At 39.7% G+C, this 20,255-nt stretch overlaps 2 long non-coding RNA genes across 5 annotated transcripts in view; one reads left to right on the top strand and one right to left on the bottom strand.

Annotated features, from left to right (window-relative positions):
* The window catches only part of LOC128352897 (uncharacterized), a 244,597-nt gene that overhangs the window by 38,578 nt on the left and 185,764 nt on the right, over positions 1 to 20,255 (bottom strand). The gene's annotated exons all lie outside the window — the stretch shown is intronic.
* The window catches only part of LOC128352895 (uncharacterized), a 72,828-nt gene that overhangs the window by 7,960 nt on the left and 44,613 nt on the right, over positions 1 to 20,255 (top strand). For 3 of the 4 annotated variants that reach the window (XR_008320688.1, XR_008320686.1, XR_008320685.1), the window contains exons 1-2: positions 15,389 to 15,431; positions 16,580 to 16,632. This is a non-coding gene — a long non-coding RNA (uncharacterized LOC128352895). Of the gene's footprint in view, positions 1 to 15,388; positions 15,432 to 16,579; positions 16,633 to 20,255 lie in introns of those variants that run through there. The other variant, XR_008320687.1, reaches the window with a different exon arrangement.

Raw genomic sequence — 20,255 nt, 5'->3', positions numbered from 1 at the left:
CCTGCACCAAAGCAGAGGACAGCCAATTTTGGCTGGAGCTTTTTCAAACGGAGACTTTATTGCAACTTTACTTTAGAGGGTGGGTGTGCATTCACTTATCGTTCAGATTTACCCTGAAGTCCCTGCGATTTTTCAGAGAGCACTTCACACACAATTCAGGTTTTTTCCTGCTTATTGGAACCTAGCTTGATTTATGTCCAGGGTAAAAAGGAATATCTGTTATGCCCTGAACTTGCAGTAAAGGCTCATGGTAAACCTGTGATAAAGCCTGCTGTCTGAAAAGCCTCCTCCTTTTTCTCTAAAAGTAGTTTTTGGCTTCCAGAAATATGTCCCTTAGGGTTCCACAGCCCTCATGGACATAAATGTACAAGTGCTGCTCAGACATCTTTGAATGAATTTAATTGAATGAATGATTTAAAAAATCTCACATCAATTTTGAGCAGCACATGTGTAGAAATTAGGGGTGGGTCCGGACCAGTCCGGGGGCCATTGTAAAGGCCTCCAGACTGTCCGGACCGGTTCGGACCTGGCCGGTCCGGTCCGGGTGGAGGGGGTTCCTTTAAGGGTAGGGAGGGTTTACTTACCCCTCCCGCCGCTTTGCCCCCTCCAGCGCCCGTATTTTGTGTAGAAATTGGGGCGGCAGGATATCTCCCCGCTGCCCCTTCTTCTTCCTGAATGAAAAAGGCTGCAACAAGTCTCCTGCGCATGCGCACGTGCACGTGCCCTTCACGTCTCCCCGACAAGGCCGGGTAGACTGGGCCTCCGATCGCCGGAGGCCCGGTCTACCCGGCCTCATCCCAGCGGGTAGACTGGTCCTCCGGCCGCCGGAGGCCCGGTCTACCCACTGGCAGGGGACAAGGCCGGGTAGACCGGGCCTCCGGCGATCGGAGGCCCGGTCTACCCGCTGCGTTGGGGAGACGTGAAGGGCGCGTGCGTGTGTGCATGTGCAGAAGACTTGTTGCAGCCTTTTTCATTCAGGAAGAAGAAGGGGCGGCGGGGAGATATCCTGCCGCCCCAATTTCTACACAAAATAAGGGCGCTGGAGGGGGCAAAGCGGCGGGAGGGGTAAGTAAACCCTCCCCGCCCTTAAAGGAACCCCCTCCACAGTGCCGGACCGCAGCTGTGTGGTTCCGTGCACACCCTTAGTAGAAATCACAGCCCCCGCCACACTAAATAGATATAAAAAGGGAGCTTGTTTTCCTGATTTTTCCCCTTTACATTGGGAAGAGAAGCATAGCAATGTATCTTTCATAACAATTGCATCTATTTAGTATTAGATGTCAGAGTTTAAATTAGGGATGTGCAAACCAGTTCGATGGCTTGATGTTGAGCCGAATCCCCTGGGTTCAGTGGATTCAGTGGCCAGTGGGGGGGGGGTTCATGAGCGGTATTGGGTTGTTGTTTTTTTGTTTTTTTAATTGTACTTACCCCCTCCCGGGGGCTTCTCTGAGGCTGCAGGAGGGTATCCAGACGTTCCCCCTTCCCCCCTGGGTCTCCATTATGGCTCTAATCATCCTGTTTGGGTGGTCTTCAGACTGTCCCGGGCCTCATCCCCATCCCAGCAGCCATTTTGTAGGCCGCCACGCATGCCCAATGGGCCTCTGTGTGGCTGGGTCAGGTAACTTACACCTCTGATAGTGTAGTTTGAACTGTACCGAAACAGTCCTCTTGCACAACAGTGCAGCAGCCTTGTTAGAGGCCTGCAGTGGCACAGGCAAGTCTGCACCACCCGTGTTTCATTGCCAGCCAGTACCTCTGTTTCCTCCTTCATAGTCATGCCATAAACTAGCATAGATAATAATAGTCTGCATAAGCCATACAATCCCCTTCATCCGTACCCCAGTCCCATCTCTCCTGCCATCCGTTTCATTTGAAGCATTTATATAACAACTACATACATAGTGTGAGACTAAAATATATGGCAATATCTTCCACTTCGAAATATTATTTTTCAAAACAATCTATCCTCTTGTAGCTTGATGATGCTCAGAATCCGTTTAGGGTGTAGAATATTTATATTGCCTTTTTAATTTTTTTTAAAAGAAGAAGGCCTACATGATTAACATCTCCTACTCTTTATATTCCACTCCATATGGCTTTCCAAACAGGTAGGTGTGTGCAATAAAGCAATACCTTGCCTCGTCTCTTGCTGATCTATCTAAATTTACATGCAACTAAATCTTTTTTATTGCTCCTGACAATATGTTGTTCCTTCCTTTTATATTTGAACATATATTGCTTGTAGTATGATATCATTACAAGGCTGAATTGCTCTAAAAAAAGATGTATCAGTTTATCTGGATCATATACATTTTCATGATCTTCAGTTTCCCCTGCTCCCTGTTTTACTCACATATGTTTCCTTTATTTATGCACATGAAAAGCAACTGTCTGCCAATATTTCATGACCCATAATCAGGTAAGAAAGCAGAAGTGGCTTGTTTTGGGTGTAGGCAACGGGTAGCAATTTTACAAAGCTACTTGCTAAATGAAGTCAATCTCTTGTAGTACAATCCTATGCAAATCCCATTAAGTTCAGTGGTTCTTACTCACAGGAAAACATGCACAGCATTGCAGCCTTAGTTGTTCACTTTAAGGACTCTTTAAGCATTCCTGGTCTAACAAGCAGGGGCATAACTATAATAGGGCAAGGAGAGACAGTTGTCTGGGGGCCCTCTGCCTTGCGGGGGCCCCCAGAGGCAAGTCACATGACTGACTCCCCCAGCTGCCCACCTGCCCGGGCTTCCTTCTGTTGTATTCATCCTCCGAAATTGATGTGACTGTTAAGACCTGGAGCTACCAGAACAGCATGTCTTTCTCTAGTACCATTAAATGACTTGCATCGTCCACAATTTACAAAACCTCAAATATATATATATATATATATATATATATATATATATATATATATGTAATATGCTCTCTGTGTGTGTGTGTGTGTGTGTGTGTGTGCTTTTTGTTACCACTATTCAGCTTCATTTAAGATTTCTTTACTTCATGAGCTGAGCTTCAGTGACGGGGGTGTGCCCATTTAAAAACCTTGTCTCTGGGCCCACTCCAACCTTGCTACACCCCTGCTAACTAGAGTGATTTATACTGAACCGCTTTCTGGATTCTCAACACTGTATATGTAGAAGAATGCTACATCTACAGTGGGGTTTCTGCTGGGACAGAAACTCCTCATACAGCATATCCAGTAAAGTATGAACCACACTTCTAAATTGCATGCATCACTCCCAGTGGTCAATGGTATTGTCAGAAAGCACAGGAATAAAGAGAAGTATCAAGCCAAAGTGAGAAGAATCTGATTCACTTCCAAAATGGACCCTGCTTTTGTCATCATCTGTTGCAAAAATTAAAGTATGTACGTTGCATATCCAGACCCCAAGTATATTTGCATTTGAGATATAATTACAACTATTGGTTAAATCCTAAGAGGCTTTTGTGTGAAGACACTTAGATTTATGCAAAAAGAGGGGAATAGTTCTTGATTGCCTTTCACTTGCAGTCCTTTCCACCCCATATCCAGGGCTGTCCTTAGAGAGCCCTGGCAAGGTGCAGGGCCTGGGGCAAATCAGCCAGTGCGAGGTCCACTTCCAGTTAATTCTAATGGGGGTTAAAAGAGCAGGGTCCGAGGTGGTCGCCCTGCTTGCCATGCCCTAAGGATCATGCCCATATGGACCATGCCCATATCATCCTGTTTCAGAGGGTCTCCTCAGAAGAAGATTTTCAATGGGTGTAGGCAAGGAGGAGACAGCATGGAAGTCTACTTGTGCAAGGTTCCTTCTGCATACTCTTCTTAGGATTCAACATATTGCTCCATAGGGGAACAACTGATATGCACCCTGTAACTACTGAAATGCATATAGTAAGGAGTTTTAGGACTGTCTTCTAGAGCCTTTGGCTTAAAAGGCTGCAATTTATAACTCCAAAGTACTGTAGTACTATTTAAAGAGTTTGGTGAATTCAGGCTGATTTTCCTCTCAGGATAATAAGCAGGCTCTTAAATAGTTTCCTTGGGTTTCAGGAGGAGAGAGGGAGACACTGAAGCTGTTCTCATGAGCAGCCAAGACTGGGCTAAGGCAGTGAAGCCTGGGCTTGGCTGCCTGTGAGAACTGCCGGGGTCTATGTAGCTCCTGATGCTGCTGCTGCAGCAAACTCGCCTATGGAGCCTGTTGGTTAGCCAAGGTTAAGGGTGTGAGTGAGCCCTTAACTTGGGCTAACTGCTCATGTGCAAGAGCAGGCTGCTCCCAGCAGCACTGGCACAGAAGCGAGCTCCTGCCCATTGCCGGGGGTGGGGGCAGAATGCACCGTGCCTTCATGTGGTGCATTGTTGGATCTCTGAGGCCCAGGACACTCCAGAACTCAGTGCTGCAGGCAAACAGTGCTGCTCATCTGGGATCATGGTTCACACTCCCAACAGAATAACTCACTCGCCTGGGGTGAAGGTGAGTTGAAAGCAGCCTTTCCCCACACCCCATTCACTCTTGGCAATCTTGAAAATCGCCCCAATGTAGTGGAGGAAATGGTCGGGTGGAAACATCATGGAGATATTATGAGTGGATAAAAAGATAAAAATTTCAAGTATAATGTTGCATATGTCAAAAAAAATATTAGAATGCAAGTAAAAACAAACAAACCATCAAGAGAAAATTAGGCTTGAAAAGTAAGTTAAGGCATTCATGTGAAGCACACATTCTGAAAAGGAGCCATTCTAGCTTCTTGGTCCTCGTTTGCTCCCACAGACAATAAATAACAGATTCAAGTCCCTGGGGAAACTATCAGCCCACTTTTCCATGGACCAGATTTGAACATGAGCTTTCGGAACTGTTACGGTTTCTCTTTTTCACTTTTCTCTGACAATTTATTTTTCCTTTGTGAAGTGTTTCCTACTCTATGACAAATGCTGAAGCACACTAGAAAAGGCCTTACAAGTCCTTCGTCAGAGAGTTAAAGAGTAGCTATTTTTAGGTTTTCTTTTCAAATTTTTCACAAAAAGATACAATTTTGTATGCTGTCCTGAATTTTAATGAGCAGCGCCACTGATAATCATGAGCATCTATATTTATAGAATCATCATAAATGCAGAATTGTGCCATTATATATGCCAGAGTCCCCCATATGTAGTATAAATTCAATGTGTTAATGTTGCTAGCAATATGAGAACATCTTCCAACCCTCCACCCCCCACCGCACAACAACCACAACACCCTATTACTCAGAATTTAAAATGAGACCAATGCATTTGATGCAGTTTTAGTAGTTAGCTCCGCAGGAACCCTTTCATCTTTTCATCTCTGACTATACTGTACTGTTGTTTTGATTAATACACTAAAAAAAATAAAAATAAAAAATCTTGGTCATATGGAATATGTGATCATGGATCCCAAAAAGGATTAAAAAATACCATACAACAGCCTGGACAAGACTTTCTTATTTATTTGTTTTAAAGTGGCAGCCTATTTTTCATCTTTAAGCCACAGACTTCTAACCTCCATTCGTATATTACTTTCTGTAGTGAAAAAACTCGTTTTTGAATGTCAAATATCAACAAACAGTGTTATTTATGAATGATGTACACATGTATAACGCAGCCAGGGCTTAATCCTCACCAGAAATATGCCTATATTTTTAGTATTAAATTCATTACCATGATATTACAGGATATTGCTAACTGGTACTGAATCTATTCACCCAGTCATCCTACTGCTTTGGGGACAAACAAAATGCGGTGTGTTTGTTGTTGGGATGTGTGTGTGTGTGTGTGTGTGTAGAAAGTACAGTAATTTTTAAGAAACAATATATTCCATTTCAAATCTAAATAGTGACTACCTCTCTGCTTCTCCTTCCATAAACTTCTGCTTGCACGTAAAGTGTCCTGTTTTGGCTGACCTGACGCATTGTCCTGAAAACTAACAAAACCATTCCCATGTATTTATAATGAGGAACTCTGAAAAATCCAAATGAAATTTCAGAATGAAAAACTTAACAACAATATGTGCAGATCTCGTACACTTTTCTAAAGATTACCCTTCCTAAGACAGGAACTGCAACCTTTATATGAATGCTATTTCCCCTTGAATCTTCCTTTACTTTAACTTTCTGCTTTTTTTCACTTAACTTGAAAAGCACCCTCCAACTGTCTCTCTCTCTCTCTCTCTCTCTCTCTGTGTGTTTTAAAAAAATTAAAAAGCAGTTTGGAGATTCTGTGGAGGCAGATGATGATATGAATGCTTTCAAAAACTACCAGGAACCATAGCAAAAAATATACGTAAAGTGATTTTTCCCAATGGGAGCAAGTTGCGACAAGAGCAATATGGTCTCTGAGATAACTGGAAATTTTCTTTTGGTAAAAATCTTGGAGAATTAAGCCTTTATTTGCTTACATAATAACTTTATAACATTGCAGCTAGATTGTTGAATATCTGACAACTTTGCTAAATTAATGCCCACATTTGTACTCTAGAATATGTATTTGCTGAGCAAAAGCCAAGTAGACATTATGTTAACCTTGATCCTGATTAACTTAGAGTGTTTAAACATATGACTTCTCTGTGTTACTACTTTTATTCTCAGCAGCCTAAGTACCTATTAAAAATTGCATGTGCCACTAAACACTTCATGTGCAATCTTATTTGCAGCTCCTATGCTCTTACTTCTAGCGAAAGTTCCTACAGCAATAGTCAGGTTTTATCAAGTCTTGGTACGTAAATCACCTCAGCCTTATGTAGGATTCTGTGTGTGTGTGTGTGTGTGTGTGTGTGTGCATTGCCTCTCTGCTTCTCCTATCCACATTTTTAAGTGTAGTCTTCCATCGGGCGGGGTGGGGGCCAGAAATACTAACAATATTAGCAAAATAGTTCCTTGACCTTCCTGTTCCTTCAGTCATGAAGCAAAATTGTTATCAATCAGCTAAATATACGGCAAATGAACTTATCAGTAATTATTAAATATAATCAAGTAGAATCTTCCAGCTTACCTATCACATTGCCCCAGGCCTCAACTCAACTTATACATTTCAGAATATCTATTATCCCAATACCTACACCACATTGTGGATTATGTTTTAATGAGCTCCATTCTTTAAAAAAAAAAAAGAATCACATTTGAGGAAAAGATGTGGCAAATTCTATAGTTGGAATATTGCATATCTCAATATCTGGCTAATAAATCTTTCTTTGAAGAATTAGACCTTTCACTGCAGCAAACTCTAACTTTCTTAAAATGTACAATTTATATTAGAAACAAAACACCAGGTACAGAAAAATAAAAATGAGACCAAATCTGTTATATTTTAACCGTATTATGAAAAAAACGACAACAACCCAGTGATCAAATCAATCATAAAGTGTATGGATAAGAGAAATATTGTGAAATTATAATTTCTTAATTATAATTAAGAAAACTGCAGACTGATATTATTTATCTGATGAATGCTGCATGTGTTTAAAACCAATTTCCAACATGAGGGAGTGAAGGAACAAATTTACAAGAAACACAGAACTATTTCTGGTGCATTTCTTACATCCAATTTTGTATTTAGAATGACAATAAGAATATGAATTAAAAAATTGAAGAAGATCAAGCCAGAAGGAGCCTTGAATCTATTCTGCTTGGGATTGCCTAAGGCTAAACACCAGGGACATGAAAGAAACTATTCTTATCACCTTTCCCCAAACATAACGATTTACATTGACAATGAAAGTGCCAGCGCCAGCTGCACTTTAAGAAAGCACCACATGCCTTGATGAGATCCAGGAAAATGGAAAAAAGCCCAGTTCAAGCTGGAGGTGTCAACCTCCTCTCTCCAGCTGGGTGACACAAAGCTAAAAGTGATGAGGTGCTAATTAGAGGCTGATGAGCAGAATCTTGGAGTGGAAACTTGTCCAAATAGCCTCTGTACTGAATCGCAGGTTTATAAGCCAGCTCTTATCTCCCACTACAGGGCCCTGACAGAGACACAGAAAATTAGTATAAATCCATGTATCCTTACAGGTTACTTTTAAATCTGCTTTGGAGCACACACTCTATTTCCTGGAATTATTATAAAGACAGTGGCTGATATCCTGACTAAATTTACTTGACAAAGTCCTACTGGAATTAAAAGGACACATTAGGAATGTCTAGCTTGTCCTTTTAATGCCAATTTACTTCCTTGAGTAAATTTAATCAGGATGCCACCACTGAAATGCTATATTTTGTATGATTTCACTGGCAAAAAAATAAATAAAAATAAATCTGTAAAATTCAGAAAGCTGAAGTGTAAATTATACTGTAGCATGAAAAATCTACATTTAGGTTAAAATTCTGTAGAAATGGGCAACATGTGCACAGCCAAAGGATTTTGTTACTATTATATTTTGAGGGGTGGGCTACAACCAACTGATATGATATAAAATGGATACCCCCTAACTACTTAATATGTCATCATATTAAGTAACAGAGACAACGTTATTTAGAATGAGTCAGCTAGTGTGGTTGAGTGGATATGGATATGGGTGTTGGATGAATGCAGGTTCAAATCCTGCCCCAGCCATGAAACTGATTGTGATAACTCAGAATCTAGAAGATGACTGCAAATAAGCACTTATTACTAAAGAAAAATATGTTGAATATAGTAAATGATCTTATTCATGGATGTGTCAATCAATATATTAACACAAATATACCATATGAGGGACAATTCACCTATTACTTTTTCTGTCACAGAATCATCTCTGAATTTGAAAAGGCATGTACACAATCAAATGAAATAAGCAGTGCCACAACTGTCTCTCTGTCTTGGGGATATTCTTTGGAAAACCTGCATACACTGCCTAACTGAAGCATTTGCAGCTGAGTGGACTGCGGGAACGACACGGTTTAGTACTGTAATGGTTTCCTCTCATATATCAGAAAAAGTCAAGTGTTAAGAAGCAGTAAATACTCTAATTTGTTAACTTCACTATATTCTTTACAAAATTTAAAGCAAACAATAGGTCCTAATGATTCTGACCTATTAAACAGAGAGAAATCTTATTATATGATATTTTGGATTTGCTAATAATACAGCATATTATATCAAAATCATTTGTTTGACAATGACCAGATCTTGACTCAGTTTTTCATGTACATGGAGATATTGACATGAGAGCACTTTCAAACAAGCATCTCCCCAACTTCCATTCTAAGGTGGAGCAATTGTGTGGAGGACTATATTACATGTGTGCCTGAACATCTGAATACATTCATATTGTCTAGCACACAAAAAAGGAATTCAGAATTGCGTTATCATCTGGAGCTTCACCATCTTCTAGGATCCCACTAGTGACAGAGTATGTTAGTTACTCTGGTGCTGTACTTTTCTTGGTTGTAATCTGAGTATATTAAAATCCTAAATGTATGAATTACAGACCTTTTGTGTCAATTGAAAAGGGAAAAATGCTAGCTTGATGAAAACTTGGCATAAATTAGTCACAACACATTCAGAAACTCTGCCTTATCTCTGAAGAGCGTACAAGATCTGCATAAAAATCAGATGTAGTGATTGTTTCATCTAAAGAGTATTGGATTTATGCTCTCATACTTTAAATAATACAACATAATAAAATATGAAATACGCTTTCTAGCACATTTGTAATTTTATTCAAAGTAACACATTTTTCCATATGTTTTTCTCTCTGCTCTTGCAACGCTGGAACACATTAATTGTTATCTTTGGAAAAGAGAAATTGTCTCTCTTTTGAAAACATTAGACTAACCCTCCAATATAATGATGTTCATCTTAATTTCCCCCCCCCTTTGATTAGACTTGTAAAATTCTGTATTATCTTGGTAGCTTTGATGCCAAACAAGTTTAAATTGTCAAGTATGGTACAACAGATTCATAATCTCAATGTAAAACAAAATTCATTTTTTTAAAATAAAGAAGCAACTTTTAGTACCAGAATCATGGGATATTGCTTCTATAGCATAATTTACACCACATAAAATGTAGTTCAGTCAAAATATTTAAATATTTACAGCCAGTTATTTGTATATATAAGTGTTTCCCTATGGCCTTATGTAGGGATACAGTTGGTATAATGCTATCCTGCCTTTCAATAAGGCTTTCACATTGTTTTATGACAGATAGTTAGATGGACAGGCAGACAGACAGAGCTATCCAGGTGAGTAGCTGATGAGATCTACTGTACAGAATGAACTATGACACATAGTCATTGGCAGGTGGGGAAGTAGTAAATCTTGTGCAGTTTTGTACAAAGCTAAAATAGATATGTCAATCTGATAGACAGAATAAAGCATTCTTTACTGAGTTATATGTTAAAGTAAATGTCCAAAACTTGGTGGCTTTTGACATGTCACACATCGGCAATCCCAGATGAATTTTGTGAATGCCCCCAAATAGATATTTCTCCTCACTCTTCAGACATACACATGAATCACATTTAGTTGACTGTCAACATTCCTCAAAACAGCTCTGGGTTTTTGACATCCACAAAATGTGTCTGGGATTGTCAAAAATTGTGTAAATGCCAAAAATTTGAAGATTGATTATGACCTATATCATCTACGTATATTGGAAATCTTGGGTCAAGTTACATATTGGAATCTTGGGCCAGTCATTATCTCTCAGCCTAGCTTGCTCTGTAGCCTTTTGGTGTGACAATACATTAGAATAACCTCTTGTATGCTGTTCCAAGGTCCTTGATGATGATGGGATTAAAATGTATTTATAAATTAATAATGAAGGAATAAGGCTCTCACACCGTGGCTATAAAGTGATACAGAAATATAGAAATGAGACAGAGAGTGGGGGAAAGAATCCAAACTTTCAAATTTGCATTTCTTTATAACAATATTCTATCATCATTCCCTCCAATACTGAACCTGAGTGGCTGAATGCCAGTTTCAGTTTGAAACTGAAATGAGTTCATGCAAAAACACAGTGATAGTTTCTGCTTATTCAGGAAACTGCCAGAATACATGGCAGTATATTAGGTTGTAAATAAAACCTTTTTTAAAATGTAAAAATCAGCCTGACAAGGGCCTGTGAACTTCTAAGGCAGGAGGATTATTGAGTTACTGAATACTGAATAATTATTATTCAGCTGGAAATTGAGGTATATGAATTGGCCTGCTTGAGTCCCAAACATTTTATAGTATCATCAAAGGGGAAATTAATATTGAGGGGATGCATATGTTAAAAACTCTGCTTCTATCTATCTATCTATCTATCTATCTATCTATCTATCTATCTATCTATCTATCTAAAGTTCACAGAAGAGTCACTAATGTGAAGTATTGCCTTTTAATCCTGAGTTGTTTCAACCATCCCACTTTCTACTGATTTTGTTTTTATAATTTTTTTTAAAAAGTATCTCAAATATTTAAAATAAATATATGATAGCTGATTGTTGTTGATGTAGCTTATGCTTTTGCTTGCAACTTTCTTAAAGTGGCAGAAACAAACCTGCATTTGAATTCCTAGTGATTATTGCCATTGTCTCATTGTTGTTGGGACCTGTCAATCATGGATGAAAAGTACTAATCACTCCTAGAAAATCCCAGTCTATCGGACAAAAGTACCAGTCAGTGGAAAAAATAATACCAATTGGTCCTGGAAGGAAAAGAAATGTCGCTAGGGATCTAACTGCACAATGGAATTTATTAAGTCCATTTTGCTTGATTCTAGCTCCAGTTGCAGCCAAAGGGCTGAGACTTTAATTTCAAAGTCAGCTAAAACCCACTAAGGTAACTTATATTCATTAGCTGGGCTCTGTCTGAACTGCTGTGAAATCTCTTGGCTGTGACAAGTGCTTTTGGCTTTTAGCAGCAGTGGTAGCAGCCGTGCTTATTTTCATTTCTTTCTTTTCTTTTTCTTTCCTGTTTTTTTTTCTTCAAAGTAGATCCAGTCTGATGTTAGCACTTCAGCATCCTTAATTGGCTCAGATGCTCTTTTGCAAGCATTTCCAAGTTGGTTTTTCTCAAAAATATGACTAATTGTATTCATTAAAGGACATTTCACAGTTAATACTCCACATCACAGCAGTGCCCCGTTTGCAACAACCCATTTGCGTACTGCAGAGAAGCAAAAGCAAGGAGTACAAGACATGCACCATAAAACACTGTCACCTTAGGTCACGGGGGGGGGAACCCCTGATTTATTTATTTATTTTTTAAAGATGATATACAAAGGAGGGTAGCTAATTCACTGGCTCTGACATCCAAACCTCTGTATCTTAAAATAAGTCTCTTAATAGCTTTATGGCTGGCTGCACAGTTATACTGAAAGCAAATTCTTCCTGGACTTCTTAAACACTTGATCCTAAAACTACATCATTAAGGAATATGCAGTAATTATGTTTTAGTTATCCAGATAATGATTACCTCTGGAACAAAGCTGTGGGCACTTAAGTATGCAGAGTGCGATGTGAAGTAGGTGCACCGCAGCCACTAGTGGAAAAGGTTAACATACCGAGTTGCAGAATGTGCTGTGCAGTGTGTTGTGCAACATTTTGTGCAACTTGTCAATATCTTCCACTAGCACAAGAACTAATCTGAAACAACTGTTCCTTCCTTTGTGCAATGTCATTGCAGTAGTAGCATAACAGAATTATATTAACTAGAGTAAGGCGCTGGCTCTTTCCACGGGTCAAACGGGAGTGGATAGAAGAAAATGTCATGACAAGTTATGGATAGAGATATTCATGTTATATATGCCATGGGACTTTATAATACTTCTATACATTTTCCATTATAAAAACAACTAGTAACTATTTGTCCTGGATTGTAATGCAGGGAAACCTCACTATTCATGGACTCACCATCTGCATTTTTGTATATCTGTGGATGTCTAATTGACACCTGATTTCATTATCTGCGGATTCTGAAGGATATAGGAACACAGGAAGCTGCCATATACTGAATCAGACCATTGGTCTATCTAGCTCAGTATTGTCTTCACAGACTGGCAGAGGCTTCTCCAAAGTGTCCCGGAGCGTCTCCATCCCCTGAGGGGAATATCTTACAGCGCTTACACATCTAGTCTCCCTTTCATATGCAACCAGGGAAGACCCTGCTTAGCTAAGGGGACAAGTCATGATTGCTACCACAAGACCAGCTCTTCTCTCTCATATCCCACATATCTGCAGTCCTTAGAAGGAATGAAGTTGAGCTTTCAATAAGAGATCCTCAGATAACTTCCTCTTTCAAAGCTGCATCCAATGGTGTGTAGAAACAGTTCTGCATTTGCCTTTGAGGCACAAAACTATGACAAGGCCTGCTTTGTGGCAAACAGCTGTTGCACAGACTTCAAAGTCAACTTAGTCACAGTACCTCCCATACCTGACCTGAAAACCTGTTGCCAGTCAGGCAAGGGAGTAGCTAGGGAAGCAGGGACCATGTTATTCATTCTCCCCTCTACCCGGCAGCCCCTCAGAGTAAGGGAAATAATGAAGAAAATATGGAGGGGTGGAGCAGGGGGGCCCTCAGGAGCTGGGGGCCCCCAGGTTCTTTGAATCCATCCGTTCAATTATAGCTACACCCCTGCAGTCAGGTCCTGCAAGAAGGCAGAGCTAATCACGTAGGCTACACTGATTTTGTTTCTAATGCTGCTGAAGAATAAGGGAGGGAGAAATAGCTTCCATATGAATTTGCTTTGCTTTGCGATACAAGACCTTCAGGCACATTAATCCTCAAGTATATTAATCCACAGTGCCATCTAGCCACCTGCGTATATTTCTTGTAACCTGGACCAAAATAAAAGTTTTTTAAAAGTTAAAGCATCATTCCTAAACTGTAAATGCTACTAAAAAAATAATCTTCAGTTTTGCAGGGCACAAGGGGGAATAAACAGCTTGCCTGGGAGGTTTTGCCAACAATTGCTGACCCAAAGGAAATCTGAATACCTTTATTATCACTTGAGATTCAGCTGCTGTAACTCTGAACATTATAAACTGGATATTAGCTCCATTAAATCATAATGAACCACACTGAATTTCAATGAACTGCTCTGCAAACACCTGCTTTTATGCAACATAACACTCTTCTTTTCAGAAAATGTTTCTGTTCCTTTCCTTCCCCTCTCCCATCCCTTTATTTTAGAACTGAATTGGTTTGGAGTTTTCTTTTTTTATGTTTAATGGTAGTTAAATATAAAAACATTCATGCAATCTCTGTGGAGTCCTATTACTGTAAAAATAAAGTAAATAAAGCAAAATGATAGCCATATTAAACCAGCTATTAGAAAGAAGCCTTTCAATTATGTCTAATGGGGTAACAGAAAGGCGGTGGTGGGGGTGGGGGTGTTGATTCGCTGGACTTCAAGATGTTGTGTGAGTGGAGGTGAACTCCTCAGCTAATTATCAAACATAGAATGTTAATGTCACCATGCGGTTTTGAAGGGCACTTTATTAAACCCACAAAGATGTCACGATCGTCAATTGCTTCAACAGGACAGTTGATGTCTCTTCTTTAGCAACTGCATATAAAATACATCAGCATGAGATCATCAAAATTCCCAGCTTGCCAAATGGCTGGTTTTCAACAAAGAGCTCAACATTGGTGGTATAATTTTGATTGGTAAATCTGACTAACATTTTACATAGAAAAGCTACCAGTAAACTAATTATAGTATACAGTAAACTAATTATAGAATACAGAGTAAATATCTTACATTTTCACCTTCATCTTTTCATATTGTCGTATTTCCAACATCATGTTTCCTAAAGGCTAGAGTGAACTAGGTACATGCATCTGTGAACACAGACTCTCACATGCAGAGCCAAGCTTACAGTAGCTTTTGTCCATGTGGACATGTCTTTACAAAAATGATTGCAGAGGATAATTGTTACCATATGAAAAAATTCCAGTATTAGAAATCCAGTAATTTGAATCACTTTCCACCTTCCAGTCTACATGACACTCTCAAGTTCTCCGATCCCCCACCCCATTATTTTACTACCTACTTTCCATTCAAGACAAATCCTGTGCCTTGCATTGATACTGTTGTCCCTACTGTGCTTTGGGCTAAGGCTCTAAGGCTTTCAATGTTAATTCCTTCTAGTGACGGGTGAATTCCTCTCAGCTTGATCATGAATTGGTGCAATGAACATCTGAAAAAAGATTGCCCGTTTTCTAAAAATTATGTCCCATCTCTTTTATCATTTATTCATTTATTGCAGTTATTTCTTGATTTTTGCTTTCAGCAAGGCAAATAAGGCAACCAATATTGAAAGAAACATGTTACATGTGACTCAGATGAACACAGCCCACATTGGCCCCTACATGCGATGAAGGCAGGGGATGCACCACAAATGTGTTAGAAGTAAGAATTCTAAAACATTCCTCTTAACACTGTAGTAACCTCTTCTGGCCACTAGAGGCATGATGAGATCTATCTTGGTCAGTTAGAACTGTTCAGTTGTTGTTGAAGACTAGTGCCTGTTTGGGTATGTTATTCTATGTTTCTCTCCGTATGTGATGTTTTAGTTTCTTAATAATTTTTTTTTGAACTCAACTTAATGTTTCCAGATAAATCTCTTGAGCTAAACTTCTTTACCACCAGAGTATGCTCTGTTGTTGGGACACTGGTATTTCTCCTCACACCTCTCAACAGAATGTGCTTTCTTTGATGTTACTCAAGTACATGTTGATGTGTTCTCAGCACATCCTTCATTTACATGTGAGGGGTGTTCATCAGAATCATCCCTCTACATGCACTGCAAAACCCTGTTTAAACAGAGTTTTGGAGCACTGTAGGGAGACAATTCTGACGTACATCCCTCACACACAATTAATGGATACACCATGAATGTGTCGGCATGTCCTTTAATAACATTGGGGCAGGAGCATTCTTGCTGTGTCCCTGCCTTCATCACATGTAAGGGGCTGCTAGGGCCATGTTTATTTGAACTGTCCCAGAGAAGAATAGTGTTTTTTCAGGCTATTGGTGGCCTTTTCAGGAGCTGGAACTCCTGAAGGAACTCCTTTGCCTGGGTGCTTTCTTTTTTTGCCTACCCCTCCAGGGCATATAGGTCTTTCTGTACATGTCTCATAGTGTTAGTGAATGCATGTGGATGTTCGTGTCCTCTCTCTCTCTCTCTCTCTCTCTCTCTCTCTCTCTCTCCCTCTCTCTCTCTCTCTCACACACACACACAAAAAAACTTGTATTGTCCAGTTTGGCTTCACCTGACCTGCGCTCATCCCACAACACTATGGCGTAAAACATTAGCAAGAAATAATCACTCTGAATTTGATCTTTGGCAGGGGTTGGATGGAGCTTTAATTCTTCTCCCTGACATAATCTTGATTTGGATTCCATATCATCTACCTTGGAGGGGCGGGCGGGGGGGAACTTCCATTGGAATCATAAGAAATCATGCACAAGTGCAGGCACAAGTGCAAGTGCTGGTTGGGATCAGGATTAAAGTCGTCCTATCCCCAGCCACTGTCCAAATCCATATTGGGTGCCTATACATATGTTACGTAAACACAAAAGAAAGCAAGTCAGGTTTCAGAGTCATAAAAGTCATAAGAGTTCAAACAATAACTTTGGAGGGCTTGCACGCTGAACTAAAAATGTCATTTAACATTCCAGATTGGGAAAACTTTTCAGAGAAAGCAATTGGTAATACAGCCAAGCACTATAAGGTAAGCAAATTTCTGTATTGAACCAAATACTTATTAATTTCAGTGGCTCATGTACTTTGCCCCTGATGGAAGAGCGGGGCACACATTCTTCCTGTCCTTCTCCAAGCCCTGTGGATGCCGCTTGCAACTGTGCAGAAGAATCACATCTGCACTCTGGGAGAAGCATCCTACAGTGATGACACCATCCTAAGAGTCATGGAGGCCCCCGTGCAGTTGCAAGCAACATCCAAGGGGCTTAGAGAAGGATGGAAGACACACAGTCCACTCTTAGATCAGCGAGATGCACCATGGTATGTGCATCAGTGGTGCCATTCATTTCTTACTATTCATCTGTCTGTCACACCCCTACATCCTTACTTGCTGTCTGTGTCAGTAAATCATGTCAACTTCTAAACATCATGCATAATGTTTACAAGTTGCTGGAAATGTACGGAATGGAGATTGAAATTATCCACTTATTATGTGAAGTCCGTATAATCTTAGGTCACTCAATTTATCTACAATATAAGGTCTTTAGGAATCTATTATCAAATAGAAGTGGCCAACGCCAGATAATGAAGACTTTAGTGCCACCCTAGATTCTAAGGCAGTGATTTTCAATATTCAGTGTAAAAAATGCTAAAACAAAAAGAAAGAAAATACTTTAAGACAAATGGATTTGGGACTGCAACAGTTACAATACATTTCATTCTTTCTTAGCAGCAAAGATGTCAGGAAATCCAGAAAATCTTTGTGGAAAGCAGATACCTGAATTTTTTAGGAAGAGTGGTATATGCAAACAGTTTCCTTGCCTTATTTTTTAGAAGCCAGATTAGGGTTGACAACTAGGGTTTAGGGCTGTGCAAGAAACAGATTTTGCATACTGTCCCGAGCTCAAACCAAAACACAAAATGCTTGAAAGTTTTCGTTGAAACAGTGGCAGAGCCGGCTGTTTCAACCGAACAGACTCAAAATGTTTCAAGTGTTTGGGCCATAGGGAACAATGGGGAACACAAAACACCCCAAATGGGTTGGGTGATAGAGCATGAGAGGTGCTAACTACCAACGAACCCACAAAAGAAATGGGCAAGCGGGTGATTTATAATTTGTTTAAAACTTTCGGCCAAACCCCCATACAATCCTATGGGAAAAGGTTAAAAATTGTTAAATATTGCCCACTTGCCAATTTCTTTTGTTGGTTGGGTGTTAGGTAGCACCTATCATGTTATACCACATAACCTGCTTTGGTTTCCTTAGGAGCTACCAATGGGGAACATTATTATTATTATTTATTTACACAGTCAGACAGGTGTTATTGACTGGTTTGTTTTATCCAGACATCGAGTCCTTCCCAAGGACCTGGGATGCCAGAATTTTATTGTCAATGTTGTTGCTGTTGTTATAGATATCGTCACAGAATATAGGCTGTTCCCAGTAAAGCTGCTTTTTGTAATTGGCTGATGGTGATTTCTGTGGCCCCTATGGTGTTGAGGTGCTCTTCAAGGTCTTTTGGAACTACACCCAGGGCTCCATTTACCACTGGGATTATTTTGGTCTTTTTCTGCCACAGCTTTTCAATTTCAATTTGTAGATCTTTGTATTTGGTGATTTTTTCTATTTCTTTTTCTTCTATTCTGCTATCCCCTAGTATTGCTATGTCGATTATTTTGGCTTGTTTTTCTTTCTTCTCAACTACAGTTATATCTGGTGTATTGTGTGGCAGATGTTTGTCTGTTTGTAGTCGGAAGTCCCATAATATTTTTACACCTTCATTTTCTTCAACTTTTTCAATTTTATGGTCACACCAATATTTGGCTACAGGTAGCTTGTATTTTTTGCAGATGTTCCAGTGTATCATCTCTGCTACTTTGTCATGCCTTTGTTTGTAGTCAGTCTGTGCGATCTTTTTACAACAGCTGATTAGGTGGTCCACGGTTTCATCTGCTTCTTTACAAAGGCGGCACTTGCTGTTTGTGGTTGATTTTTTGACTTTTGCTCTTACTGCCTGTTCTTGTGCAGCCAGTATTAAACCCTCTGTTTCTTTCTTCAAGTTGCCATTCTTAAGCCATTGCCAGGTCTTGGTGATGTCTGATTTTCCACTTATATTGTGCAAATATGGACCATGCAGGGGCTTATTTTTCCATTTTTCTGCTCAGTTCTTGACTTGTTCTTTCTTGTAGGCCTGCTTTGTTTCATTGGTGTTGAATAATTTCGCATCATCTTCTTCACTGTCCTTGATATATTCTTCAAGGCCTCTTTTCTCCTCCTCTACTGTTTGCTGGACTTGCAGCATTCCTCTTCCACCTGAGCTGCAAGGGAGGTATAGCCTATCTACATCACTGCTGGGGTGCAGAGCATGATTGATGGTCATTATTTTCCTGGTCTTACGATCTAGCGTCTCTAGCTCTGCCTGGGTCCAGTCTATTATTCCTGCAGTGTATCTGATAACAGGTATAGCCCAGATGTTTATGGCTTGTATGGTGTTCCCGCCATTGATTTTGGACTTGAGGATTTTTCTAACTCTCCTGATGTATTCACTTCCAATTTTTCTTTTAACTTCAGTATATGTGATGTTATCAGCCTGGAGAATGCCCAAGTATTTGTAACGTTCTTTCTCTTCCAGGTTCTTGATCTTGCTTCCATTGGGCAGTTCTATTCCTTCTGTTTTTGTTATTTTTACTTTGTTCATTATTAATGCAGCACACTTGTCTAGTCCAAACTCCATTGCTATATCGCTACTGAATATACGGACAGTGTTTAGCAGTGATTCGATTTCTGACTGGGACTTTCCATACAACTTCAGATCGTCCATGTACAGCAGATGGTTGATTTGACTTGATGTTTTAGATGTTTGGTATCCGAGGCCTGTTTTGTTTAGTATTTGTGAAAGTGGGTTCATGGAGATTACAAACAACAGAGGGGATAGTGAGTCCCCTTGGAAAATGCCTCTTATAATGCTAACCTGTCCAAGTGTCTCGCCATTGATTGTTAACTGTGTACTCCACATGCTCATTGCTTTTTTTTATAAATATCTGAATGTTTTTGCTGACACCAGTTGTTTCTAAACATTTTAGTATCCATGTGTGAGGCAATGAATCGAAGGCTTTCTTGTAGTCAATCCATGCAACACTTAGATTTGTTTTTCATCTCTTGCAATTTTCTAAAATCATTTTGTCAATCGGCATCTGGTCTTTTGTGCCTCTGGTGTTCGGGCAATTTCCTTTCTGTTCAACTGGAAGCTGTTTGATAGTTAATAAGTGTTGCATCACTTCATCTGCTATTATTCCAGTTAATAATTTGAACATGGTTGGCAGACAGGCTATTATTATTATTATTATTATTATTATTATTATTATTATTATTTTGATTTCTATACCGCCCTTCCAAAAATGGCTCAGGGTGGTTTACATAGAGAAATAAAAAATAAAATAAGATGGATCCCTGTCCCCAAAGGGCTCACAATCTAAAAAGAAACATGAGACACACACCAGCAACTGTCACTGGAGGTACTGTGCTGGGGGTGTATAGGGCCAGTTACGCTCCCCCTGCTAAATAAAGAGAATCACCAAGTTAAAAGGTGCCTCTTTGCCAAGTTAGCAGGTATGCTAACTTTTGCAAGCCTGCCTTGAAAAACACAGCAGAAG

This window comes from Hemicordylus capensis, chromosome 4, assembly GCF_027244095.1.
Source record: "Hemicordylus capensis ecotype Gifberg chromosome 4, rHemCap1.1.pri, whole genome shotgun sequence".
Taxonomy (NCBI): Eukaryota; Metazoa; Chordata; class Lepidosauria; order Squamata; family Cordylidae; genus Hemicordylus; species Hemicordylus capensis.
Note: the sequence above shows the minus strand (reverse complement) of the source record. Positions and strands in the feature narration are given on the sequence as shown.